The sequence below is a fragment of the Rhinolophus sinicus genome, linkage group LG06 (genome assembly GCF_036562045.2).
Source record: "Rhinolophus sinicus isolate RSC01 linkage group LG06, ASM3656204v1, whole genome shotgun sequence".
In the NCBI taxonomy this organism is placed as follows: domain Eukaryota; kingdom Metazoa; phylum Chordata; class Mammalia; order Chiroptera; family Rhinolophidae; genus Rhinolophus; species Rhinolophus sinicus.
In genome coordinates, this window is record NC_133756.1 from 112030141 (window position 1) to 112056727 (window position 26587).

At 40.0% G+C, this 26587-nt stretch overlaps 1 protein-coding gene across 2 annotated transcripts in view; it reads left to right on the forward strand.

Moving 5' to 3' along the window:
- Positions 1 to 36: 36 nt before the first annotated feature.
- RAB30 (RAB30, member RAS oncogene family) overlaps positions 37 to 26587 on the forward strand; it is a 79240-nt gene continuing 52689 nt past the window's right edge. The window contains exon 1 of one of the 2 annotated variants that reach the window (XM_019752547.2): positions 37 to 260. The gene's annotated coding sequence lies outside the window, so the exon portion shown is untranslated. Of the gene's footprint in view, positions 261 to 582; positions 606 to 26587 lie in introns of those variants that run through there. The other variant, XM_074335689.1, reaches the window with a different exon arrangement.

Below are 26587 nucleotides of genomic sequence, written 5' to 3' on the forward strand. Positions count from 1 at the left end.
TGGGGCCTTTTGGACAGAGGAATGATGTCATTGCAAAAACCCCACTGCATTCATTGTGCTACGGTTTATCCACCCCCCTGCTGCTGCTGGGCTTGCGATTGCCGCTCGCTCCAGCTGAGCTAAGAGTAGCAGCGGCACCAGGGCAGGGACTGATTCCAGCCCTTGGACTTAGGACATCGCAACACCTTCCGTTACGTGCGTGACTCATTCGCACATCATTTCTGTTTATGCCTGGGGTGGGGAGAAAAATCCCAAACCAGGTGAGTTGAAGTGATTTATTCAAATGATTCTACCAAGTTATTCCTCCCGCTTAATTCTCAAGGCTTTCTTTTGGGAAGATGGGGGGCGGGAGGATTGGGGGGTGCTCGCAAGCGCTGCTAAGCGAAAGCTCTGTGCAATTTGGGTCACTGCAAAGAACAACTCGAGCAACCTTCCCCCGCCAGAGGACCGATTCCTGCCAATTCTCCAGTCGCAACTCCCCTCAACCTTTCGGAGGCTGAGAGAGGGGGCTGGGCTGGGGAGGATGTTGGGAAGTGCTTTTGGAAAATCAGAAGAAGGCAGAGGTGGGGAACTGCAGTCCTGTCACGGACGGCCCGAGTGCTGAGGTTTGAGTGGGAAAGGGTGATGCGTGGGGAGAAATGGAGACAGTGATTTGATGTGGTCACACTACTTTAGAACATTTCTGTGTCTCTTGGGAGAACACTCACTATTCATTTTTCAGATGAGCGTGCTTCTGAGTAGGTTAAGTTTTGTGGAGCTCTATTTTGTGTGTGTGTGTGTGTGTGTGTGTGTGTGTGTCTGTGTGTGTGTCGTTTGTCTCGCCTTTTCTGCTGATTTGAGGTGACAGTGTCCTTTAATGGTGCACTCCGTGCCAGTCAGAAACATTTCACGTGTCTAGAGAAGCTTCTCTTAGGCTGCTGGAGGCAGCATTTTCGTTTAGTGTTCTCCCGACTGCAGGATTTCAGGATTGTTTGGAAGTGGAGCCGACAGATTTGTGCTTGTGTGAGTGTTTTAAATTACATTGCAATAGGCTCCTTGCCACTGGCAGTGGTACCATAATGAGCTGCTGTTTCCTGAGGCACAGTCACCAGTCACAAATAACGGTTTGGAGAAGGGATCATTAAGGAAACCTGGGTTCATTTTTCCCTGCATTAGGGAAAGTTAGAAGCACTGTTAACCTTCATTTGCCATTACTGACAGGTACCCACGGAAGAGTGATCCTGGCCAGGGAAATCAAGGAGCATCGCAGTGGTTTTTTGGTTTTGGTTTTTAAACAAAGTGACACGTTTACCCGGACAGAAAGCATTCTGACTTGTATGATGTTGGCTCTTTTTGCAAGTTATTAGGATGGTAGTGCAATGAATATGTTACTTTGAGATAAACAGCTGGCTGATTCAAGAACAGATGGGGCCAGTCTTAGCTGAGATCTACAACCTTGGAAATGAATGGACCTGGGGTCAACCACACCCCCTCTTGGAACGTCAATAGAAGGAAAAATGCCGTGTACTTTACCCTTAAATTTAAAATACCAAAACATTTGATAGCCAAGTTAGACATTGGGGGAAAGTCATCACTGGTTGTCTTCTGCTGCTGAACAAATTTTGTTCATTTTTAATTCAGACAGTTAGATCTCCAAAGTTGCAGCTGGGTGATGCTTGGTTTAATGCTGCTTGTTCCTGAATGCAAAGGACCGTCCATTGTAGGGCTTTGTAGTAGAGTGATTTATTGGAAAGCGATGAGCAGCTTTTGGATTTGGGGGGAAATGGACTGCCTGGCTTTGCCTCTCCCTATATCTCTCTGTTGCTTACTGTCTGCTCTTTGGGGCACCTTACCTTTTCCTCTGTACCTTCCTTTCCCCAATCCTTTATGTCTCTTGAAGTTCTTTCAGTTTATTTCCGTGTTTCTCCATTTACAATTCTCATTTTTCCTCTGTGTTTCAAAATCTTCCTCTCATTACCAATAGCTCACATCTCTTTTTCTAAGCCTCTTCCCAATCTCTGAATGTCCTCCTCACTCCTCCTTTGCCTCACCTAGAAACTCCAGGCTGTGTGTAGACTGTGTGAATATTTATTTGTCAGAGTCCTCTTTGAAGAGGCTTTGTTTTCTTTTTCTTGCAAGGGGTTTTTGGCAGGATGGGCAGCAATGAGCCTGACCCCTTGGCCTGGTTTGTGGCTTGTGTGACAGACAAAACTTGGCCCTGGAAACATATGGACAATGAAATGTTGCAGTTGAGCTCATGCCAACCGTATTGTTACCTGTATTAAGAACTGCCAGTGGGATAGCAAGGTTTTTAAGTGCTTTACATGAAATGATGATTCCCAAAGAATAAGTAGACTTCCAATGGTTTCTGCCTCATTTAATACTTTATTTTTCTTATCCCTGCTCCAGTAGGCGGGAAGGCTCTTTCCCCCTCCCTTTTCTGTTGATTTGCAGAGGAACAACCCAGGTGGCCCAACTGCCCATTTGGTTTTTTTTTAGAGAGACTTGGAGTGACAACATCTTTCCCTTCTGTGGTTTCTTCTCCTTCGTGGATAAAAGAAGTTTGTTATTTTATACCCTCCTCTTAAGGAGAAGGGAGTGGTGGTAGTTATGTTTGTTTGTTTAACATCAGTGCTTCTCTAGGCATGGAAAGTCTAACTGTTGTCCATCTGGAGGCAACGAGTGTGACAGGCAGATTCAGAAGCTGTCATCCTAAAACCTCTCTCACCACCTTCTCATTCCTAATTTTCTTCTTCTAAGATGCTCCCTCTCCCACCCATGCCTGGTAGTGTTTTAGGGAGGAGAAATGATCTGAGCTGTTAGATTTGGGCCCATCACTGCTGTCTCTGTGACCTTGAATAACTATGCACATCTTACTGCCTCAGTTTACATATTTGCAAAAGGATAATGCTCCTTGCCCCTTGGTTTACTTGGCCTGCTACCATCTGGCCCCAGCCTATCATTTTGACAACAAATGTTAATTGAGCAGCTACTGTGTCCTAAGGACTGTGGCTATGTCAATGAAAAGAGAAGCTTCTCTTGCCCTCATGGAGTTTATATTCTAATAGAGGAGACAATCATTGGACAAGTCAATGCAAGTGTGATGAATGCTACTGGCAAAGGGGGATCTATTACAAGGTGGAACAGGAGTTCCTAACTGGAGCTCTCCCCTTGTCTGGGTGAATCATGCAAGGTTTCCTGTAGGAAGTGACATTTCAAGAGACTTGAAGAGTGAGTGGATGTAATTTAGGATGGCAATGGGAGGAGCTAAGAGGGGGCACAAAGGGGGCTTCTGACAGAGAGAACTGCATGTTCAAAGTACAAAGGAAAAAGTGGTGACTATGAGGATTTGAAAGGAGGTCAGTCAGTATACGGGGTGGGAGAGAGACCAGAATGAAGAAGAATGAGGCTGGAGAGGTAAGCAGAGGCTAGAGAGGGGGCAGTTTTCTGAGCCACAGGTGAATTTTGGCCTTTATCTTAAGGGCAATAGGAACCTAACAAAGGGCTTTAATTAGCTAGATCAATTACATATGCGAAAGAAATTTAAAAATCACTATGGCTGTTAAGTGGAGAAGAGTTCAAGTGGAAAAACCAGGTCTCCACTTAATTTTTAAAGACATTGAAAAAGTATCTTTACTATAGGAAAATAACTGTTGTCAACAGCTCACCCCCATTTTATCTTTTTTTCTAATTTTGCTTATCTTTCAAGTTCAAAAGTCTGAAACATTGATTTAGGGAACGCTATACAGTTAAAATTATTTTTGAGGAACTAGAATCAAGGAAGTACAGATAAAGAAACAAGATCTGATATACTTCTAAATTTCCCTACAAGTCAATTTCCCTTAAATGGAGAGGATTGGCCAAAGTGAAAGTGTGAAGACCAAACAGCAATTCATTTTTGTTGTCCAGGTGAGCGATGATGGTGGCTTGAATCTAGGGTGGTGGCAGGCAGCTTGGAGACAAGGGAAGAGACTGGAGAGACACTAAGTTTGAAGATTATAATTGATAAGGTTGTTGATTGATTAGTTGTGGGGATAGGGAGAAGAGAGAGTCGAGAAGACTTGAGTTTTCCCTTGAGCCATTGGGGATACCATTACAGAGAAAGAGAACACTGGACGGGGACTAGATTTTCGCTTGTGTGTGTGTGGTTTTTTTTTTTTGTTGTTGTTGTTTTGTTTTTTAAGAAGGAAGGAATTTTGGACATGTTGAGTTTGAGTTTCCTGGAAGACATCTAAGATCTTTTTCTCACCCTGTCTGCATGGATGCAGCATGGTGGAATAGAGAGATCTCTGGTGTGGCTTTCTGAGACTGGATACGACTTATTAGCCGTTTGATGTTGGACATATCACATTCTTCTTCTAACCTTCAGTTTCCTCCCCTGCAAAATATATTTATTTCATGAATTTATACTGATCACCAGCTATATGTGCACTGCACTAGGAAGATAGCATTGAATAAGATAGTGTTTGCTTTGGAATAATTTGCTTCGGAGAGGGAGGAAACATAATCAAATGATCACATACTGAGAGGTATATAGGTCTTGCTAGGAGAGCACTGCCCCAAAGGAGGGTTTCATTCCTCTTTCCTGCGGGGGAGGGGTAGTATCTACAAAGTGGCTGGTGACTTTTGACCTGAGACATGAAGGCAAAAAAACCTCTCCAGACTGTGTTCCCAGGCACCTAGTAGAGTATCTAGCATAAATTAGGGACTCTGAATATTTGTTGATTGAGTGAACTAACCTAAGTCACTAAGGGCCCATTCAAAAGCAGGAATTATCAACACTTTGGAAGAGGGCAATTAGTAATGCAAATGTCAAGTGTAAAATCCTTTAAACACATCCATTAACATGTATTCCTGAGACCTGAAGCCTTTGAGATGTTTTCTGGGTGATTTTTAGGGAAATTCAGAAATAGATCTGGTTTCTTTTTGGTCTGGACTTCCTTTATTTAAGTTAGTTTCTCAAAAAGAATTTTAATTGTATAGAGTTCCCTAAATCAATGGGTCTCAGACTTTTGAATGTCATAGATAAGTAAAATTACAAAAATAAAATAAAATAAAACGGGGAGGAGAACTGTTGATAATGATTGTTTTCCTATAGTAAAGATATTTTTTACATGTACCCCTTCACTTTTATCTCATAAAATAAAGAACATTTACTATCAAAACTTGTAGGAAGAGCACAATTTAAAAATTAAAATATATTTAGCTTTATAAAAAATTCTCTACATTGTCTTTATTTTTCTCAGTTTGTTGCAGAATAGTTAAAAACAAAAAGGACAAACAATAAAAACACCACAATATTATAATCACTTATGGAACCATTATCCTGTTTTCTTGGTTGTGGTGAAAATGTGGCCCATTTCCAAATAAAAACATTTCCAAGTATGGAAGAATTTTATATGGACCATAGATAATTTAATTTCAGTATTTTTCTTTTGGAGTCCAACTATTGAAAACTAGATAGGCCTCTTCAAGGTTAGTCTCAGGTAGGGGTTCTGAGCTTATCCCTGGAGGATCCTCAGGATGACCATGAACCTGAGATTATATGATAAAGTGTGTGTGTGAGAGTTCACATGTTCGTGCACATGTTTTTATATCACTGCATGTGTGTCCTTGGACAAGTTAGTTAACCTCTTTGAAGATTGTTTCTTTGCCAGATTGTGGTGAGGTTTAAACGAAATAATACATTTGAAATATCTGGCACTATGCCTGGTATAGCTGGTGCTCATGGTAGCTGTTTTTATGTATTGTTTTAAATATTTTATTTACTGGCTGATGCTTGCTTAGTACCCATAGCTACAAAATGAATAAAAAGATAACAATGTAACTAGATAACTGATGGAATGGAAAGCGCACGACATCACCAATGTAGAATATTTGCCAGAAATGTTTAACCTCAATTCAATCAGGAGGAAGTAATCAGGCAAATCCACACTGTGGGACATACTGCAAAACAGCTGGCCTGTGATCTTTGAAAATGTCAATGTCATGAAAGACAAACAAAATGTATGGGTGATTGGTCTAGATTAAAGAAAAGTAAAGAACTGTGATAACCAAATACAACATGTAACCCTTGATTGGATCCTGGACTTTAAAAAAAGCAATAAAGGACATCTTGGGGACAATTGGGGAAATTGTAATGGGAGCTGCGTATTAGAGCATCAGTAACAATGTTAGTTTTCTTGAATGTGATAAGTATTCCGACTGCTGAACCTGACGTATCGTGGATATTAGTGTCTAGATCAGTTGCTGTTTCTGAATGTCATCTGTAGAGATGTCACCTTTAGGAATGTCACAGCAAAGCTAGAAGACATGAAGGGCTGCTGCAGAAGGTAGTGATTTTCTTGGTCACTGCAAGTATTGAATCAGCCTGTGGGCTGGAATAGCCTTTGTTGGGGATATTGTGAGTGTTCTTTGTGTCCTTTCTAAACATGATCCTGTGTATTCCATACAGGGGCAAACTCCTACAGCTGGCACTCTAGCTTTGGTATCACTAGAGGTAGTGATGCAGGCGGAGCTGTGACCTCGCTGAAGTGAAGAGGAAAGGGCACATAAATATATACCTTAAATTTGTTTTTTGATTCTAGACTTAAGATTCATCAAGACTTATTACAGAAACATACAATGTACTATGTAGGAAAAATTCCCCTTAATTCCACCCCACAAAGATAATCAGCTGTTGAGATTTTGATGTGTATTCCTTGTCATTTCCCCCCCCCCCCCGCATATATACTAATGATATGATTATGCTACACATCGTTTTGCTTGCTTTCTTTAACTTAATATATTTTGGGCATTTGTCCCATGTATTTGCATGTTGCTCTAACTTACCCAATTTAATGGCTATTGGGCAGTGCTGCAGTGAGCATTTGAAAGGATGATAGATTTGTGGGAATATTTCTGTAGGATACATTATAGGGGTAGAAATGCTGGCTCAAATGGCACGAACAGTTTTCCTTTAATTGCCCCCAGATTTAAATTCTTATCAACAGTCATTTCTACACACCTTTGCCAAGTCCATTAGCCACTTGAGCTAAACTCACTAAGGGAAGGAAGTTGTGATGGGTGGATAGAAAGTGGACAAAAATGGAATTGCAGAGTTCCCGCTGGTTTTTGTGATTGCTGAAATAAAGGTTGTTATGTACATAACATGGAGACCTCTGGAAGAGAGATATAAAATGCATTATCCATGCCTGCAACACAGCATGATGTTTAAAAAGCTAACTGAAACGATAAAGCAGCCAAGAGTTTTCCCCAGAAAATTCTGCAGAAAAATTTTATTTTTGAGTTATGGTTAACTTCACTAAAATGCGGACACCATCAACCTGGAGATGAAAATAACCTCTTCTGTTCACTTCCTCTCCATCTCAGTCACACAACCACAGTAGAAAGGGTAATTTAAATTCTACTTTTTAGATATGTGAAGCAGGTAGTTAAAAGGCCTGATTGTTCGTCTTTCTGAATATCACTAGAAGCAATCCCAGGGCAGAGTTTTGGCATTTTTCTACAGAAAAAGTGTGAGTTTAGGAGTGGTCATTAGTGACTCATTCTGCCCCAGCAGAGACTCCCCCAGGAAGAAATTGTAAAGGATCATGAGCTGTGAATTATTTCCATTCTTTTAGCCAATTATTTCCATTCTTTTCTGACCGGGTGGAGCAAACACAAATTTGAATTGTGCTAAGTGGGTAATTTATCTTTTCAAGCTGCCGTTTCATCATCTATGAAATGGGGATTATTATGAGTCTCAATTGAGATTTTATATATATATGTGTGTGTGTATATATATATATATATATATGCATATATATATGCAAATTTCGCTGCGCATGAGTATGTGCTGTTGTGAAGGTGCTGCTGCTTCTGACAGAGCCAACTCACATTAATCTTTCCTTTAATTCCAATGGCATTTGTAGCCCAAAAGACATTCTGTCTCGTCATGCCTTATTGTTACTTCTTCAGCCCAATATTTGTGAGCATAAACTAAATGCAAGATCCTGTGCTGGGTGTTCCGATAGGGAAACAAAGGTGGAACCTTCCAGGAGTTTTCCTTCTTCCCCGCTTTTGTTCTAGGAGACAAATATCTTTTAAAGAGCCTCTTCAATACAAGATGCCTCACAAAGGTGTTTTATGTGTGCTGCCTTATTCTCTCAGTCTACCTAGGTGGTAGATTTTAGCTCAGTTTTTCCGTATAAATAAGGAAACAGTTCTTCGTGAGGTTAAGTAACTTGTTTTGTTTCTAATAGTTACCTAGCTTACATTTTTTTTTTGCAGATGGAGGCCCTAGGTAGATTTTGTGGAACCAAACCACACTGCTTCTCCAGCTGCTTCCTGTTTTTGCCTTGTCTTCTGATCAAAAGTATAAGCTTCATGAGGGCAGGACTGGCTGGTAGCCTTTACTTCCATGTGGTACATTTTACCCACAGGCATAGGGGAAGAGCTTTCTGTAGATGTACTGAGTTAGCTGAAGCTCTGATGTGAAATGTCATGCACCTATGGGCGCCAGGTGGTTTACATATTTTATTTGATCTTTTTCCCCCAACTTATTTTTAAAAATTTCAAACATGTAGAAAAATTGTAGAAATGTTGCAGTGAACATGCCATATACCTTCCATCTAGATTCATTTGCTTTTTCTACACAGAAACACACACACACACACACACACACACACACACACACACACACTTTTCCTCCCTAAACTACTTGAAACTCAGTTGCAGACATTGCAACATTTTATCTCTAAGCACTAGAGCATGTATCTCTTAATAACAAGGACATGCTCCAGTGTAACCACAATACCATTACATTAAAACAATAATATTTTCAGATTTTTCCAGATTGTTCCAATGTTGTTTATAACTCTGTTTTTTAGGACCCAAGATCTAATCAAGGACTACACAAGGTTAGTTGTGTCTCTTTAGTTTCCTTTAATGTAGCACAGTGCCTTTCTTGTTTTTCTTTTTATGACATTGGAATTTTGAAGATTCCAAGTTTGTTGCCTCGTAGACTGTAAAATGGATTTGTCTGATTGTGATCTCATTATTAGACTCAGGTTAAATATTTGTATTAAGAATTCTCCATAGGCAATGTTATTTCCCTCCCCTTGTATCATATTATGATACCTAATGTCAATTTCTTATATCACTGGTGATGTGAGGTTTGATCTTTTGGATGAGGTGGTATTGCCAGATCTCTGCATTGTAAAGGTACTCTTTTCTCTTTGTAATTAATGAAATCTGTGGGGTGATCTTCTGAGATTGTTTGGATATCCTGTTCCTCAACAATTTATATCCAATTGTTTTAATATCTATTGATAATCCTAGTCTAGGTCAATTGATATCTATAAAAGGATGATTTTCTATTTCTTTCCTTCCTTTTGTATTTATTACCTGGCGTTTTTTTTTCTTTGTTTTTTGTTTTTAATTTTTATTGGGGAATATTGTGGAACAGTGTGTTTTTCCAGGACCCATCAGCTCCAAGTCAAATCGTCATTCTCAATCCAGTTGTGGAGGGCGCAGCTCACTGGCCCATGTGGGAATCGAACCGGCGACCCTGGTGCTATGAGCACCCCGCTCCAACCAACTGAGCCAACTGGCCGCCCCTACCTGGCGTTTTTCTGATAGATTAGCTTTTAGTACCCCTTCTTGGTTTTGTGGTTGTGTGTGTGTTGGTATCACTTGGACTCCTGAGTTCTTCTTTTCCACCCAGTGTGTTATAATCCATTAGCAAACTTCTGCCTTTTTTTTCAACCTTATGCTTTATGATATATAAATTGTCCCAAATTTGGCCACAGGGTTTCTGTCTTATGTCCCTTAACTCTTGCAGCATCCTGATAAAGTAGCTGGGATTTTACCCACTTTATAATTGAGGAAATTAAGTCCCAGAAAATACAAGTAACTTTCCCAGAGTCACATAGCTAGTTAGCAGATGAGGTCAGAGACAAACCCAGTTCTGACTAAGTCTAAAGTTGTTCCTGGTCCTCGTGCTGCTTCCTGGCAGTCCAGGAGCAGAATGTCATCGGATGAAACCAAGTTAAAAACATTGCATCATTCTTGGTAATGATAGCAAATGATTGGAAACAACCCTAAGTATGCAACAGTGGGTTAAATAAATGGGTATATTTACAAAAGGGAAAACTATTAAACTACAAACAAGAATTATGGTGTTCTTCAAGTAATGGTATGGAAAAATTTCCAAGGATATGTTAAGTGAAAGAAGGAAGGTGGCAGAATAGTGCATATTTATGAAAGAAGTGGGGCTAAACATATTTCAGTTTGCACAAAGAATCCCTGGAAGGATATAAAATAACAAAGTGGTTACTGGTACAGGGTAGTAGGAGTGAGTGGGGTGTGTGTGTGTGTGTGTGTGTGTGTGTGTGTGTGTGTGTGATTTCTTAAGATTTACTATTTTATGTAAGGCTGACTTTTAAAATACCTTTATTGAGATATAATTCACATGTCACATAACTCACCCATTAAAATGTGCAATCCAGTGGTTTTCAGTATGTACACAGAATTGTGCAACCCTCCCCGGAATGAATTTAGAACATTTTCGTCATCCCCAAAAAAAACCCTGTACTCATTAACAGTCATTGGCTGTCTCCCTTACCCCAGCACCATGCCTCAGGCAACTAACTACTAATCTATTTTCTGTCTATATATTTGCCTATTACAACATTTAATATATTAATAAATGGTCCTTTGTGATTGGTTTCTTTCATTCATATAATCTTTTCAAGATTCATCCATGTTGTAGTATGTATCAGTACTCCATTCCTGTTTTATTACCAAATAATATTTCATTGTATGGATAAAGCATATTTTATTTATTCATTCATCAATTGATGAACATTTGGGTTTTTCTACTTTGTGGCCATTATGAACAATGCTGCTATACACATTTGCATACAAGTTTTCAGTGGACATTTGTTTTTATTTAATTTGCATCTATAGCTAGAAGTTCAATTGCTGGGTCACTTGGTCAATCACTGTTTGAAGTTTTGAAGAACTGCCAAATTGTTTTCCAAAGCAACTACACCATTTTACACCCAGTCCGACAATTTCTCCACATCCTTACCAACACTTGTTATTATCTATCTTTTTTAATGTAACCTTTCTAATGGGTATATCACATTGAATTTTGAACCCCATGAGTGTATTACCAAAGTATTATCTATTCCCAAAATAAAATTAAATTAAAACAAACATTAGAAAGAAATGACAGCTCAGAAAGAAGTTTCAGATTGTCAGCTGAAAGGTCAGGGTGTGGCAAGATGGCCTTGGGTTTGGGTTGACAAGGTTTTCCTTGTTCAGCCTGGTGTCCTGATGCATATACGAGTACATTTCCATCTTCTGCTTTTTTGAACCATCTAACTTTTCCTCCTCCAGTGCTCTCCCAGGTTCATTGCAGAGTGAGTATGTGGGAGAGGCTTGAGTATAAAGTGCTGGCTTGAGGATTTCCTGTACATTTTTTTTAATGAAAGTGTATTGGGGTGACAATTGTTAATAAAGTTGCAAGGTTTCAGGTGTACTTAGGAGCGGCTCTAGAGAGAGTGGCTAGGACCACGTTACTTCTTAAGACCAGGGAGGTACCATGATTCTATGGGCCCTGATAGCCTCACGTTGGTTTGCCTAATACACTTGGTGAGGGCATTAGCAAGGCTGCGTTAGCCATTGGTGACTGGTCTAGAAGGCATCAGATGCTTTAGAAAAATCCTAAGAATGGGAGCCTACAAACTGGAGTTTGAATTTGTGTTGTCATTTTTAAGCTGTGTGATCTTGGGCAAGCCACCACTTCTCTGAGCCTCAGATTCCTCATCTGTAATGGAGGAGCCTAGTCTAAAGAATCTCCTCAAAAGATACATATTAATTACAAAAGAGGAGAGAGTAACTTTACAGTGGACAAAGGTAGCAGACACCATTTTTACTGAATGATCAAAGTTAATTCCAGTGATGAAACAAATTAACATCTGAGAAGGACACATCACTTGTGTGACATTCCTGCCAAAAATGCATAACCTGAATCTAATCATGAGGAAATATCAGATAAACCCAAATTGAGAAACATTCTACGAAATAAATGGGCTGTACAGATATTTCTCAAAACGTCAAGGTCATGAAAGAAAAAGACTGAGGAATTAGTTCTAGATTAAAGAGACTAAAGACACAGAAACTAAATACATCACGTGATCCTGAATTGGATTGGACCAGAGAAAATTTTTTTCTTTTGCCATAAAGAACATTACCGTGTTTCCCCGAAAATAAGATCTAGCTGGATAATGCGTCTTTTGGAGCAAAAATTTATATAAGACCCAGTTTTATTTTACTATAATATAATATAATAAATATAATAAATATAATATAATATAATATAATATAATATAATATAATATAATATAATATAATATAATACTGTGTCTATAATATTAAGACCAGGTCTCATGTTAATTTTTGCTCCAAAAGACACATTAGAGCTGTTTGTCTGGCTAGGTCTTATTTTCAGGGAAACAAGGTATTTGGTCGACTGGCAAAATTTAAATAAGGGTTGAGAGAAGGATATAGTGTAATACCAATATTAATTTTCTGATTTTGATCCTCATGCTGTGAAAATATAAGAGGATGTCCTTATTTTAAAGGAACTACTAAGTATTTAGTATTATTTATTTACAGAGAGAGACTACTTACAGAGAGAGAGAGAGAGAGGAGAGAGGAGAGAGAGAGAGACTGATAAAGCTAATGTGGTAAAATATTAACATTTAGGAATCTGGGTGAAGGGTATATGTAAATTCCTAGTAATTTTCTTACATTCTTTTTGGTAAGTCTGAAGTTAATTCAAAACAAAAAGGTGAGAAAGGAGGGTGGGGAGAGGACAATTCCTGGGACGCAGTGTTGTTGTGAGGATGAAACAGGCCCCGTGTGTCCAGTCTCAGCATGGCGTCTGCACCTGGCGAGCTCCGGGGTGCACGGGAGCATCCTGGTGGGCCGGGCAGCGGGCGCTCTTAGCCGTTATTTGGGAGCCAATTACAGCGGATGCATGGTGTATGGTAACAGTGTTATTCTGAATCCGAAATTGGGAATCATGGTCTGACAAAGAATTTATTCCTTTATTTGTAAATTCATTTAATTCTAAAGTCTTACAAATACACACACACACCTCAAATCACATTTAGATATCCATGTAACAAATCATCTTAGTAGAGCATTAAATTTACACGAAGTCATGATTGTCCTGGGAAAATTAGGGGTTATGGTCACTTAGGGCCATATTTGGGTCAGTATTAGCATTCAGGCAACTTCTTTTTACCTTTTTTTCCTTCCCTTCCCTCGCCTCTACCACACAACCAAGTGTCTGATTTTTGTTTCAGCGTACCATTTTAATTAGCCATGTCAAATGTTAGTTGTTCTGGCAGACAACAGACACTTGAATAAGCTTTTTCTTCTGATACTTAAGAATTCTACTTCTTAAGAGTTAACTTTGGGAGGAATGTTTCTGGTCTGGAAAATTTGGATAGCAACCTCAAAAGGAATTCATGTCCTAGAGGGGAACTGAGAATGGGGTGGGGAGCTCAATTTCCTTTGAGACAGATTGAAATAAATATTTCTGTCTGAAATAGTAATAAGGATCTATTTATTTCTTTCATCTTTCTGCTAAGAGCTTTAAAACATGAATGATCAAATTCAAAATAAATTTAGCCCAGGCATTAAAAAAACTTCAAGTAATCCTGATTAAAAAACATTTATGGGATCTTGAACAGGCTGCTTTGCTGAGTGAGATGATCCTAAGTGTAACATTGAGGTCTGTCCTTTTGAAGTGACATTGCCAGTTACTGGAGCTGCAACTCTATAGCTCAAGATTCCACATTCGGTTGATACCGAGGTGGAGTCATTATTCCTGCTCTGGTAGTATCTGTTTTGACGTTACTTGTCCTAAATTGTTTGGTCCCAGAATACTGCATGCTCTTGGCTTTTGAAGGTATCATGGCCAGGAAGCTAAATGGCCTGTTTACATGTGCAATTAGTTACTTTTGTTAACATAACTTTATAATACTAATATTGGCAAACAGGTTTTGAGTTTATGATGTGCCAAGAGCTGTGCTAACTGCTTTACATAAGTTATACCACTTACCTGTGGCAAAAAGAAAAACCCATGAGAAAACTGAAACTCTGAGAGCTTAAATACCATGTGTGAGATCCTATGATTAGTAAGAGGCGGATCTAGGGCCGGAAATCAAGACAGTCTTACTGCAAAACCTGTGCTTTTCTGCCATTTTTCAATTTGTATGGAAGATGATTACTTTTTCACCTCATGTCTTATTTACTTGATAGGTATTTATTGGGTGTCCATCACCTGTCAGGCACCTTGAGAACTACAGAGATGATTGAGACCTAGTCTCTGTCATGAAGAAATTCACACTCAAGTAGAGGAGATAAAACAGATATACCCCTGTACACCCATGTTCACAGCAGCATTAGTCACAATAGATAAAAGGTGGAAGCAACCCAAGTGTCCATCAACAGATAAATGGGTAAGCAAAATGTGGTATGTACATGAAGTGGAATGTTATTCCGTCTTGAGAAGGAAGGAAATTCTGATACACACTACAACATGGATGAACCTTGAAGACATTATGCTAGTAAACCAGATACAAATGGGCAGATATTGTATAATTCCTCTTACTGAAGTACCTAGGGTAGTCAAACTCATAGAAATAGGAAGTGAAATGGTGGTTGCCAGGGGCTGGGGGGAAGGAGCAATCAGGGAGTTGTTTAATGGGTAGAGAGTTTCAGTTTCACTAAATGTAAAAGTTCTGGACATTGGTTACATAACAATGTGAATATATTTAACATTACTGAACTGCGCACCTAAAAATAGTTATGTGTATTTTACCACAATTAAAAAACAAAACAAAACCCAAACAGATACGCCCCTCTACTATGTGATGGAAAGCAATTAGTGAGACAGGAAGAACAGATGAAGTCATAGGGATTAGAGATGGCTTCCTAGACTGGGTAGATCTGGCTGGGCAATACGGTAGAAGATGGGTAAGACTTGTGTGGCAATAGGAAGGTGGGAAGGGCAACCAAGGTGAAGGGAAGAGTGAGAAAAGTGTAGAGGCTACTTGGTGCTGCTTTAAGATCCATTTCTGGCAAGGAACATATCTCCAAGTACATGGTTCTATAATTAATGGGTGTCCCAGCCACCTTCCACGTGGGCAGACTTAAATGCAAAGTCTGAGCCAAGTTCTTGAGGTCGCGGTATGCTGGACAGGGACTCATTCATGATTCATTCAGTAAATATTTATTTAGCACATAGTGCTAGCGCTATGCCAGGCACTTTATGTATGTTGGCAGATGTAATACCCACAACTCTGAAGTTGTTAATAGTCCCAATTAGCAGATGTATAAACTGTGACTCAGAGAAGTAACTTGCCCAAAGTCTCATGACTGATATAGGTCGCAGGAGCAAGACTTCGCTGTGGAGCCACAGTGTGTCCTCCATGCTACACTGCCTCCCCTTGGAGGTGAGTGAGAAGTGATGTCTGCCTTTGAACTCATAGTCAAAATGGCATGTAACTGCCACCACTTGTTGTCTTCTTGCTGCTTTTGAGGCTACCTTGGTTGAGTTATCTGACAGCTCTGAGGCTTCTCCCTTATCTGTGAAATGAAGACCTTGTATTAGAGCAGATTATAATGTTTCCCCCAGATCTAAAAACCCTGTTCATCTATCCACCCTTCCATCCATCCACCCAACACTAATTTAGTGTCTATTATATACCAAGTACTGTGTTGGTGGGTACTGCTAACTGAGATTTTGCAGAACACAGTTCTTGCCTGGAAGGAGATGGTAGGCTAGAGAAGGAGACATAACATAGGTATTATTGTACAATATGGTTCTGGTGCTGGTAGCGGTATGTACAGAAGACTAGAGCATCGAGGACGGGCACCTGACCCTGTCTTGGATAAGAGGATGTCAAGAGGAAATGATCCCAAAGCCCAGGAAGAAGAGAAGGTCACAAAAGCCTCATCCTTCCTGTTGTCCCTGTGGTGATAAGCACACTACATATTTATTAGATTTAGTAAAGCTTTGGTGAACTCAAAACTTTTTTATTTTAAGTCTTATGGAAAGTTTGCTTGAATTTGACCATTGTCAAGCACAGCTATTTGCAAAATACCTATTAGGTTTGGATTCTCTTTTAGATGGAGAAAGCTTGTAAGGTCAAAGAGAGACCTGAGAATTTCTTCCTTCCCTCCCTCCCTTCCTCCCTGCCTCCCTCCTTCTCCTTCTTTCTATCTCTTTCTCCCTTTCTTTCTCTCTTTCTTTCTCCCTTCCTTCCTTCCTTCCTTCCTTCCTTCCTTCCTTCCTTCCTTCCTTCCTTCCTTCCTCTCTCTCTCTCTCTCTCTCTCTCTCTCTCTCTCAGAGAATTTAAGAATCACGAAGTAGACTATTAAGAGGCCCAAGAGCCAAGAGTTATCTGAGATATTCACAACAAAAGTCACAAATGCTTATATTTCTAACAGGCAAGTGAAATGGTCAAGATATTGGATAATATATGTGATTTTCCCAAGATTACTAAGGACCAGTGAATTACTAAGAATTAGAATGCATAAGTGTTAGAATTCCAATACTAAGGAATTAAAATGAGGGTTGAGGGGGAAAAGTTAGGAGCTAACATTTATTGAGAAGCTACTATGTATCAGGAACCTTTACATTCATAATTTTGTTTTATCCTTTGCACAGTCCTATAAAATAGGTGTAATCCTTTACAGACATAGAAACTGAAGCCCAAGGAGGTCATGACTTGCTTAAGGTCACAGCTAACCAGAGACTGAGCAGTGGTTCAAGCACAGGTCTTTGAAATCAAGGTCTTTGTCCCTTACACTACCCCAGGCTTCTTCAGGATCCTGCATTTTCTATTTCTGGAGGAACTGCACTGGGATACAGGGCCTCCCTCTCATCCTTGGAACCCAGGAAGTAGTTGGAGAGGCCAGCTCTTCATGTTTTCCACTATGTTAAAGGGCAGCTCCTCCAATTTCCTGTGTCTTCCTTCTGATTTGGTGGATCACCAGCTACCAGGGTTAAATGGCTCTTACCAAAATGTTCTCCCCCGCCCCCTTTTTGCCTTTCGCAGGTAGTGTACAAGTGTTTGATTTTGGCAATTTGTCTCCTAGAAATGGCTCATGAAAATCATCTGAGAATGCTGATTGAGACCAGCTAAGTTTATGTAGTTGATCCCCTCTCCCTCCCCAACAAAGGGTAACTTCAGCTCATTTGTCCTAGCGTCTATCTCTGGGTCCTGAGAGACCTTGTTTTCTGGCTCTTAGAAGCCTCCAACTATAAGATTCTGACAAAATCATGTGGAGTCTCAGCATTTTTAACCGGTGCCTCAGGCTCCCTCCTCTTTCAAGGCCTTACTGTGGGCATAAGCTATGGTGTCTTGTCAGGAAGTGTTCTCCCAGCTGGTTTTGGAGGCAGGCCAGGCATCTATCCCAGGCCCTTTAACCCCCAGGAGAGTTCCCACATATGGCTGCATGAAACAGAAAAAACTAACCTCCAACATGGGTTGAGGAATTATGGTACTGGGAAAAAGTCTCCTCCAGTCAGGCCCCTTCTCTGCTCTGGTATTGCATAGTTCAGGCTACAGCAACATGAACAGAGGAGCTGGAGTTAGGAGATTGGAGCTCAAGCCTTGGCACAAGTCACATATCCTGGGGCCGTGAGCACTTGACCTGTCTGAGCCTGTTCTTCTCTGTAAATAAAGGACCAGTGACAATCCCAGCTTCATACTGTTGTTCTGAGGGTCAAATAATAACTCTGTGTTATTACTTACTCAATGTATAGTATAACAGTGTTTTATACGAAGCCTGTAGAATGTATTACAGATGTCAGTGCTTGTTATAAAACCATTTTGGCTCAATGAGAGACATTTCCGGAAACTGAGCAGGATGTGTGTTCTGTCATCACCGGCCTCCAGTTCCTGGCCGGGTTTTTCATTGCTCAAGTAGGCACTGATGGCATCATTCTCCTGTTTATTTTTGTAATCTTTTCATTTATCGTCTTATAAATACTCCCAGGAGCATTGGTGATTCTTTAATATTTATCTTCAAAAACTCTGGTCAGGATTGTACACTTAATACCCAGAGCTATTTACCCCAGAGTAATTATTTGAATTCTTGGAGCTGTTTGTCGATCCATTTCCCAATAAATCCTGAGACAGCAGAGCTGGGGACGTATGAAATTTATCTTGCTTGGTAGGATTCTGTATGTTTGAGAACTCCTGAGGGTACCTGATAGTAGGTAAACCCTAAGGCAAGGCTACTGCAACTTAGTACATGCTTCTGGTAATGAAATGAGAATGAGAAGAGCTGTAAGTGGTTTATGAGTTTAGAGCCAGTAGACCTTGGAAACTGAAAAGAGTCTTTTGTGTGTTGTCATTTGTTTGTTGAAATTATTACTCTGTTCTGAGAAATTTTCTAGGTGTTCCCTTGGGGATTGTTGCTTACTTCTGTCTCTTGCCACTTCATATGCTTGCAGTTCATTCTTCTTAATTGTGTTCCTCAGGACTCTTTAAGTTGTAAATGAAAGAACCTCAATTCAAACTAAGTTGGGCAAAGAGGGAATTTATGGGAAGAATACTAGGGTATCTCATGGAACCATAGGAAGGATGGGTGCAGCTGGAACCAGGAGATATTAGAACAGGTAATTGCCCTAACAACCCCCAAATTTCAATGCTTACCACAAAGTTTATTTCTTGTTTGTACAGCAATTCAACATGGTGTTTCCTGCTTAGGCCCCCTTCTATGTTTCAGGGACCCAGGCTCCTTCTGTCTTGTGGATTCCTTCTCCTCTGGGTTTCTGAAAGTTCTCTCCTTCCAATTTGCAAATGGAGAAGGAGATTGAAGGGTCTCATGTGGGAGGTTCTCATGGGCCAGGTCTGGAAGCGGCTTATATCACTTCTGTGCTCATTCCATCAATTACTACTCAGTACATGACTCCACATAACAGTAAAGGAGGCTGAGATAATATGACCTGTTTGCCCAGGAAGAAGAAGAAATAGGTTTGGTAAGCAGGTAGATAATTCAAGCCACACAGAGACTCAAATTATGTCAAGATTCTGTCTCTTGCCTTTGCTGCTCTCCTACATGGCAGGGAGAATGGCCACAGATGGTCTCTGAGCTCTAACCATCACTGTTAGCAGAGAGGAATTGATGTACACTCTCACTGGTTGCAGGTAAAAATTCTCAAAGAGTAATGATTGGCTCAGTTTGAGTCATGTGACCACTCTTGAACCAATCAGTGGTGGGCAGAAGGGCAGGGTCATTTAGCATAGACTTGGCCACTGAAAGTTCCACTTGGGCTGCTCTTAGAGGAGGCGGAATCATTGTGAGACAAATAGCCATTCCATTTACCAACCACTAAAAAGGCCTGACCTCTCTTTGTGTTTCTACTCCTGTGGCAAATTCAGTGCAATTGTACCATCATCTTTCCAACCCTTCTTACCACAGCTACATCAAACAATTGTATTTCACTGAATTGATGATATCATCATTTCTAACGTGTATAGCTATTCCATACAACACTGAGGAAGAAAGAGAAAATAAGGTTCCAAATAAACTATGACACAATGCCAAGATGCCATCCATTTTAAATGCATCCTAATTTCCAAGCTGTCAAAATATAAGAGAAAATGTTTTTAGAATTGATAAAAGATGATATTTATTAGTCCACAATCAAGCTCTGTACTTGCATGCCTTAGTACCACTGCTCTTTTGTTTCTTTAATCCACCCGTCAATTCAGAAAATGTTTATAGGCCAGGTAACAATGAATAAGACGGATGCAGGTTCTATCCTCTTGATGCTTACTGCCTCTCCCCCTTTGCCATTCTGGTGTTATGACGTACCTGCTGTGTGCCAGGAAGTCTATTGGGCGCTGAGGACTCAAGAAGGAATATGATGGTTCCTGTCCTCAAGGGACTTATAGCCTCGGGTAGTAGAAGCAGTGGGGTGTGGGGAGATAATCATCTAAACAAATGAGTAAATAGTGCATCTCAGGTTCTGTTATTAAAGTCCTTATATGGCCCCCAAACTAGAGGAAATGGTCCGTTCTGCTTTAAGGAGTGAGAAAGTTTGTGCTGTGTTTACTAAGATGATTGTACACTTAAAAAAATAAACAGTAGTCTGTATTGAGTATTAATATACAATTTTCCTACACTCGATAGTAATAAGTAGGTCAGCACGTTCTCCAACGCCTATTTGAATCACCTCAAACTTCCTATTAAACTTCACGTTCAAAAGGCATATGTGGGGCTCTTCTTTGTGCAAATATTAATGAATAGTTTGTGAAGCCTTTTATAGAGACAAAGTCACTGGATGGCAGTTTTATCTTATGGTGGAGGCAGTCAGCATTTCTGTCATTAGTCACCTAGACTCCTTCTAGAAATTCTTTTTCGCCGTTTGATGACGTTTTGGGCCCCAGTAGGTGCTCTGGTCACATGCTCCGGCAGGAGAGGAGCAGGAGCAGCCAAGAAGGGCTGCTGCAGGCATTCAGGGCCATGCTGGGTCCCCGAAGCAGGTGGGATTTGGAGAAAATGTGGGTGAGGCTGTTTGGACCAGGGATCAGAGAAGAGCCAGCAGAGAATCCCGTAATCCAACTATGTATCTCGAAGTGCTAGATCCTTATCTTGCAAGCAAGGATGCTAGCTAAGATTAAACCCATTTGTATTCATTGAAAAACACACGAAAACAAGACTCTGGGAAATAAAGGGGTTTTTTGTTGTTGTTGTTGTTTTGAGGCTCATACAGAGGTCAGCAAAGGGCCTGTCTCTTCCGGCTATTAGAAAAAGCTTACCTAATGAATCAGGAAGGCAATCCAAACTTTATTCTTCTCTGCTTTATGAAAAGCCTGGAAGTGAGCGTGGAGATATACACTATTTTTTTTTTAACTTTCCAGGTCAGTGTGTCTGGAGCATGGTGATTGGGGTGGGGGTGGGGAGTGAGATGTGTGAATCCACCTCATCATTGGGTATGGGGGGCCTTCGGACCTCTCTGGTCAGCTGAGAGGAAAGAGAGCTCCACGTAGCTTCTTTCAAGGAGAGTGGAGAGGGCAGAATCCCTAGATCGACTTTGCAATTTGCAAGGACAGTCTGACGGGGTATGAGGTTGGGGTGTGCTGTAGTTGTACTGGAGATATTCAATTGAGGGACGGCAGAAAAGCAACCGCAACCCCCTTGAGGAGAACTCTTTGTAGGCATACAGAAAGAGGTAGAGCACAGGGAAGAAAAAAAAGAAAAGAAACCCATCCCTCGAAATCAGCCAAAGGTATATCCCCAGGAATGATTTATGGGTGTACAGAGAAGGAGCATTACAAGAATAATTGCAGGCTGTTTATTTTGGGAAAGTATGTGTAGTGAGAGTGGAGGCAGGGAGCTTTATGCTCTCTTTTACCTTGTTCCAACTTCCATTAGCGTTAATAGGATCATATATTCTAGGCTTTCGTTGGCTTGCTGCCCTGACATAAATGTTTGAATTCCTTGTTTTGGTATTATATATTCTTAACAACAGAGGGAAAGAGAAACAGAATGTTGCATGCTAAATTATTCTATATGCCTTGTTGTGGATGGGATTTATTCCCTTGGGTCTATGGCTATTAAGATGATCTGTTCAGATGATCTGTGTTTCTGATAGCTCCTTCTAGATAGCTTTATAATTTGCCCTAGGGATTTGTTCAGGGGATGGCCAAATGCATTTTTTATTTTGTGGAACAAGGTAAGTCTTAATCCTGGTTATCTGAGCTCTGGGCTGGTACAGGGGCCCCTGTCATCCACAGGAGCCAATAGAGCTGTGTGTTCCTCTTGTTGTGGCAAGTTGATCCTGGGGGCATTTATTAGGCGGTCATTTGATACGCAGTGACCCAATTTACCCTCTTCATGGGGGATTTAATTCTTAGGGTTACTGCTGCAGAATCCATTTATTCAATTAAACAAATAACAATTGAGCTTCTACTGTGTCTTGAGTATTGTTTCAGACTTAGGAATATTCTGTGCGAAGAGCCAGAATCAGACCGTTCATGGAAACCCAGCAGAATTAGAATGCTAAAATTTCCGAGTTTGAAGGGAATTTAGAGATAATCTCACCCAGGGCCAGCAAGCTTGTTCTGTAAAGGGCCAGAGAATAAATATATTCATTTTAGGGGAACACAAACAGTTTCTGATGCATATTATTCTTTGTTTACTTTTACAACCATTTAAAAATGTGAAAATTATTCTAAGCTGGAAAAAATTATTCTAGGCTGGATTTTGGCCCATGAGCCATAGTTTGCCAACCCCTGATCTAAGCCATTCCCTTCCTTTTTTTCTTTAACTTAAGGGGAAACTGAGAGCCAGAGGGTGAAATGATCCCTCCCCCACAAGGTCACACAGCTTATTCTTGACACTGCTGGATTGGTGACTTAGTAAAGGATCCCCAAATGGCCTAGTCACTTTGCAAATGTATGGTTATGGTCCTAGTTTTGGGGGAAGTATGCATTTTAATTAATTATTAAATTATTGTGTGCCTGCCACATTCCAGGCACTGTACGTGGAGTTGAGGATGCAAAGTTAACCTGGCAAAGTCCCAGCCCTCAATCAGCTTAGTTGCTGGTGCAGGCAGATAAGATGGCACTGTGGAAAGTGGCACATGGAGACAAGTAGGGGTTGCTATGGAGCACAGGAAAGCATTCCGCCCTCAGTATGTGCGTTGCTTCTGTGGGTGAATGAGTGAATCCATTCATTCATTGCGTCTCCCCCACTTGTGTTTTGGAATCCACTACCGAACCTAAAGGAAGGGGACAGTGGCCTGGCTTCCTCCACACTTGTTCGTTTTTCTCTCTAGGGCCTCATACCTCATATACATCCTATATATGCATGGGTAGATTATGAGATTAAAGGAACTAAAGTGAAAAAATATTCAGACAGCCACCTGAGAAAGATGGTTTATTTGGCAGTTGCTTTGTTGTATCACTTTAAGCAGTGCAATTGAGACACATATGAAATTATAGAAGATCAATCATAGAGCCTTTTAATATTCCAGAGTTGGAAGGGATTTTAGAGATCACTTAGCTGTACCCTTTTGTTTAGCAGATAAAGAGCATGAGGCCCAGAGATGTTAAATTTCTTATTCTGGGTCACACAACTAATTAATAAAATCTCAGGGTTAAAAGGATTTTAAAAGATAATCTAGTAGAACCACCCAGATAATAATAAAGAATAATAATCATAGCCAACATTTATTGAAAGCTTATTGACATGTATAGTAATTATGTATTTCCTCATTTAATTCTGACAGTAACCCAATGTAATAGGCACAATTGCCATCCCCAGCTAAGGAAACTAAGCTTGAACAAATTAGGTAAAATTTGCCTAAAGTCACGGAGCCAGTAAGTGGTAGAGCCAGGAGTCAAGTCCACGCTCAAGTGCTTAACTTGTTCAGAACTCTTTACTCCAACTTGCCTATGTGTTTGGACTCTGCTTCTCTATTAGTTTATGGGCTCCTTGTGGGCAGGGGCCATATCGTCTTCATGTGTGTTTCCCCATTCTGGGGAATTTGCTCAACGGATGTTTGCACAATGAATGAACTGATGAGTCAATCAATCCACCCGTGCTTTAATCAGTTGACACTTTTAGTGATAAATGATTGGGAACTCAGTGGCTGTGCTAGATCCATGCCCAGGTCTGCTGGTGTCTTGTCCTATCGCCAGCTTCATGTAGTAATGCTATGCAGATGTGGGCCAGGAAAGCCTATTGCTCTGCAGCTGTCTTTATGGTGTCACTGAACAGTTTTGAGAATTAATGTGCATAGTAGAATTCTCTTTGAACATCAAAGTTTCCTCGAAGACGTGACAGCCTGATTGGTTTCTCTGAATCTGATGAAGTTTGTGGAGGCAACTGGAAGATTCTCTCTGCATGTGGTACCTTCTTTTTTTTTTTTCCCTCAACCATTTTAATTTAAAATTGTAGTTTCAAACTATAGTCTGAGGCATCCTGAAGTTTGTGAACTAGAGAATTGAGGGATTCTGTAAAGAAGAGAGGGCACGGATTTGGCTTTGAGCAAAATAATGCCTAAAACAAGTATCTTTGCTGCATTATTTTTTGGTTCTGACAGATGAGAACAACTGATGCATGAGATGTACAGTACCTTGTGAAGTTTCCTTTCTTATACAAGTTGAATGTTTTTCTTACCTGATAATATTAACACATGGGCTCATTTGATGGCAGTTTTTTGACATCAAATAGATTTTGACAGATTTGTAGAAATTGTTCTTTAAAAAAATCCCCTCTCTACCTAGATTGCTGTGTTTTTTTGTTTTGTTTTTTTCCTTTTTAATATAAAGAACAGCACAAGCATTGTTTGCCCTTCACTGTAAGCAGAGTTTCTCTGTGTGGCATAGAAAAGCTGAGGGTCTTGGATTTTAGCTCAGAAAGCTACCTCCTTTGAACCTAGGCCCCTGGGTTGGTTCATATAAGTCAATACACAGCATTAATAATTGCTGCATATCACTTGGAGGAAAATCCAAATTAAATAACGGAGGCTTTCATTCGATTGTGAAAAAACAGATTTGGGCTCTGTTGGTAAGAATCTTGAGAGATTTTCAAGGGGAAGAGATGTAATACAAGATATTCTTCTCATTTGTAGGCGTTTGAGAAATCCCTTAAAATAGAAAACACATGAAGATTTGTTTTCTAACACAAAATAATTCAAAGATCTGCCCTTGTTTCTTGCCAAAGCTTTTCCTTTTCAACTTTCAATCAACCCACCCCTAATTTTTTTCTTTCTGATTTTATCAGGGAGAAAAACTCAGTGAATACTTACTATTAATACCAACTTTTAAACATTTCTTATCTATTAATGAATCTTTCTTTTAACTCATGTCTACCCCGGGTTTGCTGCGGTTTATATCTGCTTCACCTCCCCCTTCAGCAATAGTAGTTGTTTTTGGTAAAAATGGGTAGGAAGTGGAGGAAAGGGTAAGAAAGATCTTTTCATTATATGTGGCTGCTGTGTTACCAGATAAGTAGTCGGTGTCACCGTGTTCTGGAGATAGGTATGCACTTATTCTTTTTGTTTTGAAAACTTTCAAACGAATAGATTAGTGCAAAGGACACTCAAAAGCTCTTAGATTTCCTAATTCTTAATATTTTGCCACATTTGCTTTATCTTTATGCAGATTTATATTTTGTGTGTGTGGGGGGGCAGACATCATGATATTTTATCTCAAAATATGTCGGTATTTATCTCCTCAGTATAAGGACGTTCTTCTACGTAACTACAATAGCATTATCATGCCCTGGAAGTTTAACATTGATTTCATAATATACAGTGTATGTTTACTTCTTGTCTTCAATCACTTACCTTTTGCTGCATAACAAATCATGCCAAAACTTTGTGGTTTAAAAAACAAAACAAAAAACAACCATGATTTTGTGGGTTAACTGGATGGTTCTTCTAATGTGCATGAGCCTCAGCTGAGCTTGACTGGGCCCCCTCAACATCAGCAGTCAGCTGCTGGCTCCACCAGGGGCTGGCTGTTCTAAGTTGCCCTTAGTTTGGATGGCTTATCTCTGCTCCAGTGGGTCTCTCATCCTCCAGCAGAATAGGCCAGGCTTGTTCCCATGGCATATAGGCAGATGCAAAGAGAGAATGAAAGTGTGCAAAGCCTTTGAGGCCTAGGCTTGGAGCTCACACAGCATAACTTCTGTTGCAGTCTAGTGGTCAAAGCCCTTCACAAGCTCCTATGATGAGAGAAGCTGTAAAGTTATATTGCTCAGGAGCATGGAGACAGTGGCCTGAACAATTGCAACATTTTTGCAAACAATCTATCATACCTCTATTGTTCAAAGAATATTATAATAATGTTACTTTTATAATGTTAATAATGTAATTGTTGGTTTGTTTTTAATTCAAGATCCAATCAAGGATTAAACATTAAATTTAGTTGTTATGTATCTTTAGTCTCTTTTTTAGTCTCTTGTAATCCATGTTTCCCACTTTTATTTTTGTATTTTATGATATTCATATTTTTAGGAGTCCAGGTTGGTTTTCTTAATAATGTCTCACAACCTGAATCTGTCTAGTTATTTCTCCACGATGATGTGTGGGTGAGACATTTTGGGCAAGAATTTTAAACAGCGGATGTTGTATACTTCCCATTGTTTCACAAGGAGAGGCACATCATATTAGTTTATTCCATTACTGGTGATGCTCAGTGCAATCACTTGGCTCAGGTGGGGTCTGACAGATTTCACAGTCATAAGGTGCCAGTTCCTGGAGATAGTTTTGTATTAAGTCTGGACATTTGGTGCTAAAGTTCTTCAAATCACATCAATATATATTTATTGGATATCTACTGTGTATCTAGTCTTGAATTTAGTACTATTGGAGGCTCTACAAGAATGGTAAGGAATGTTGCCGGTCTGAAGGAATATATAGTTTTCTTGAGGTTGAGTTACTCTTTTGAAAACTGAACAAAGAGTATAGGAATGGTGATTCTAAGTTAATGATTGGTTTATAAACATTTTTTATTGAAGGGTAATATACATAAGAGAAGTGTACATATAAGCATATAGCTTGCTGAAGTTT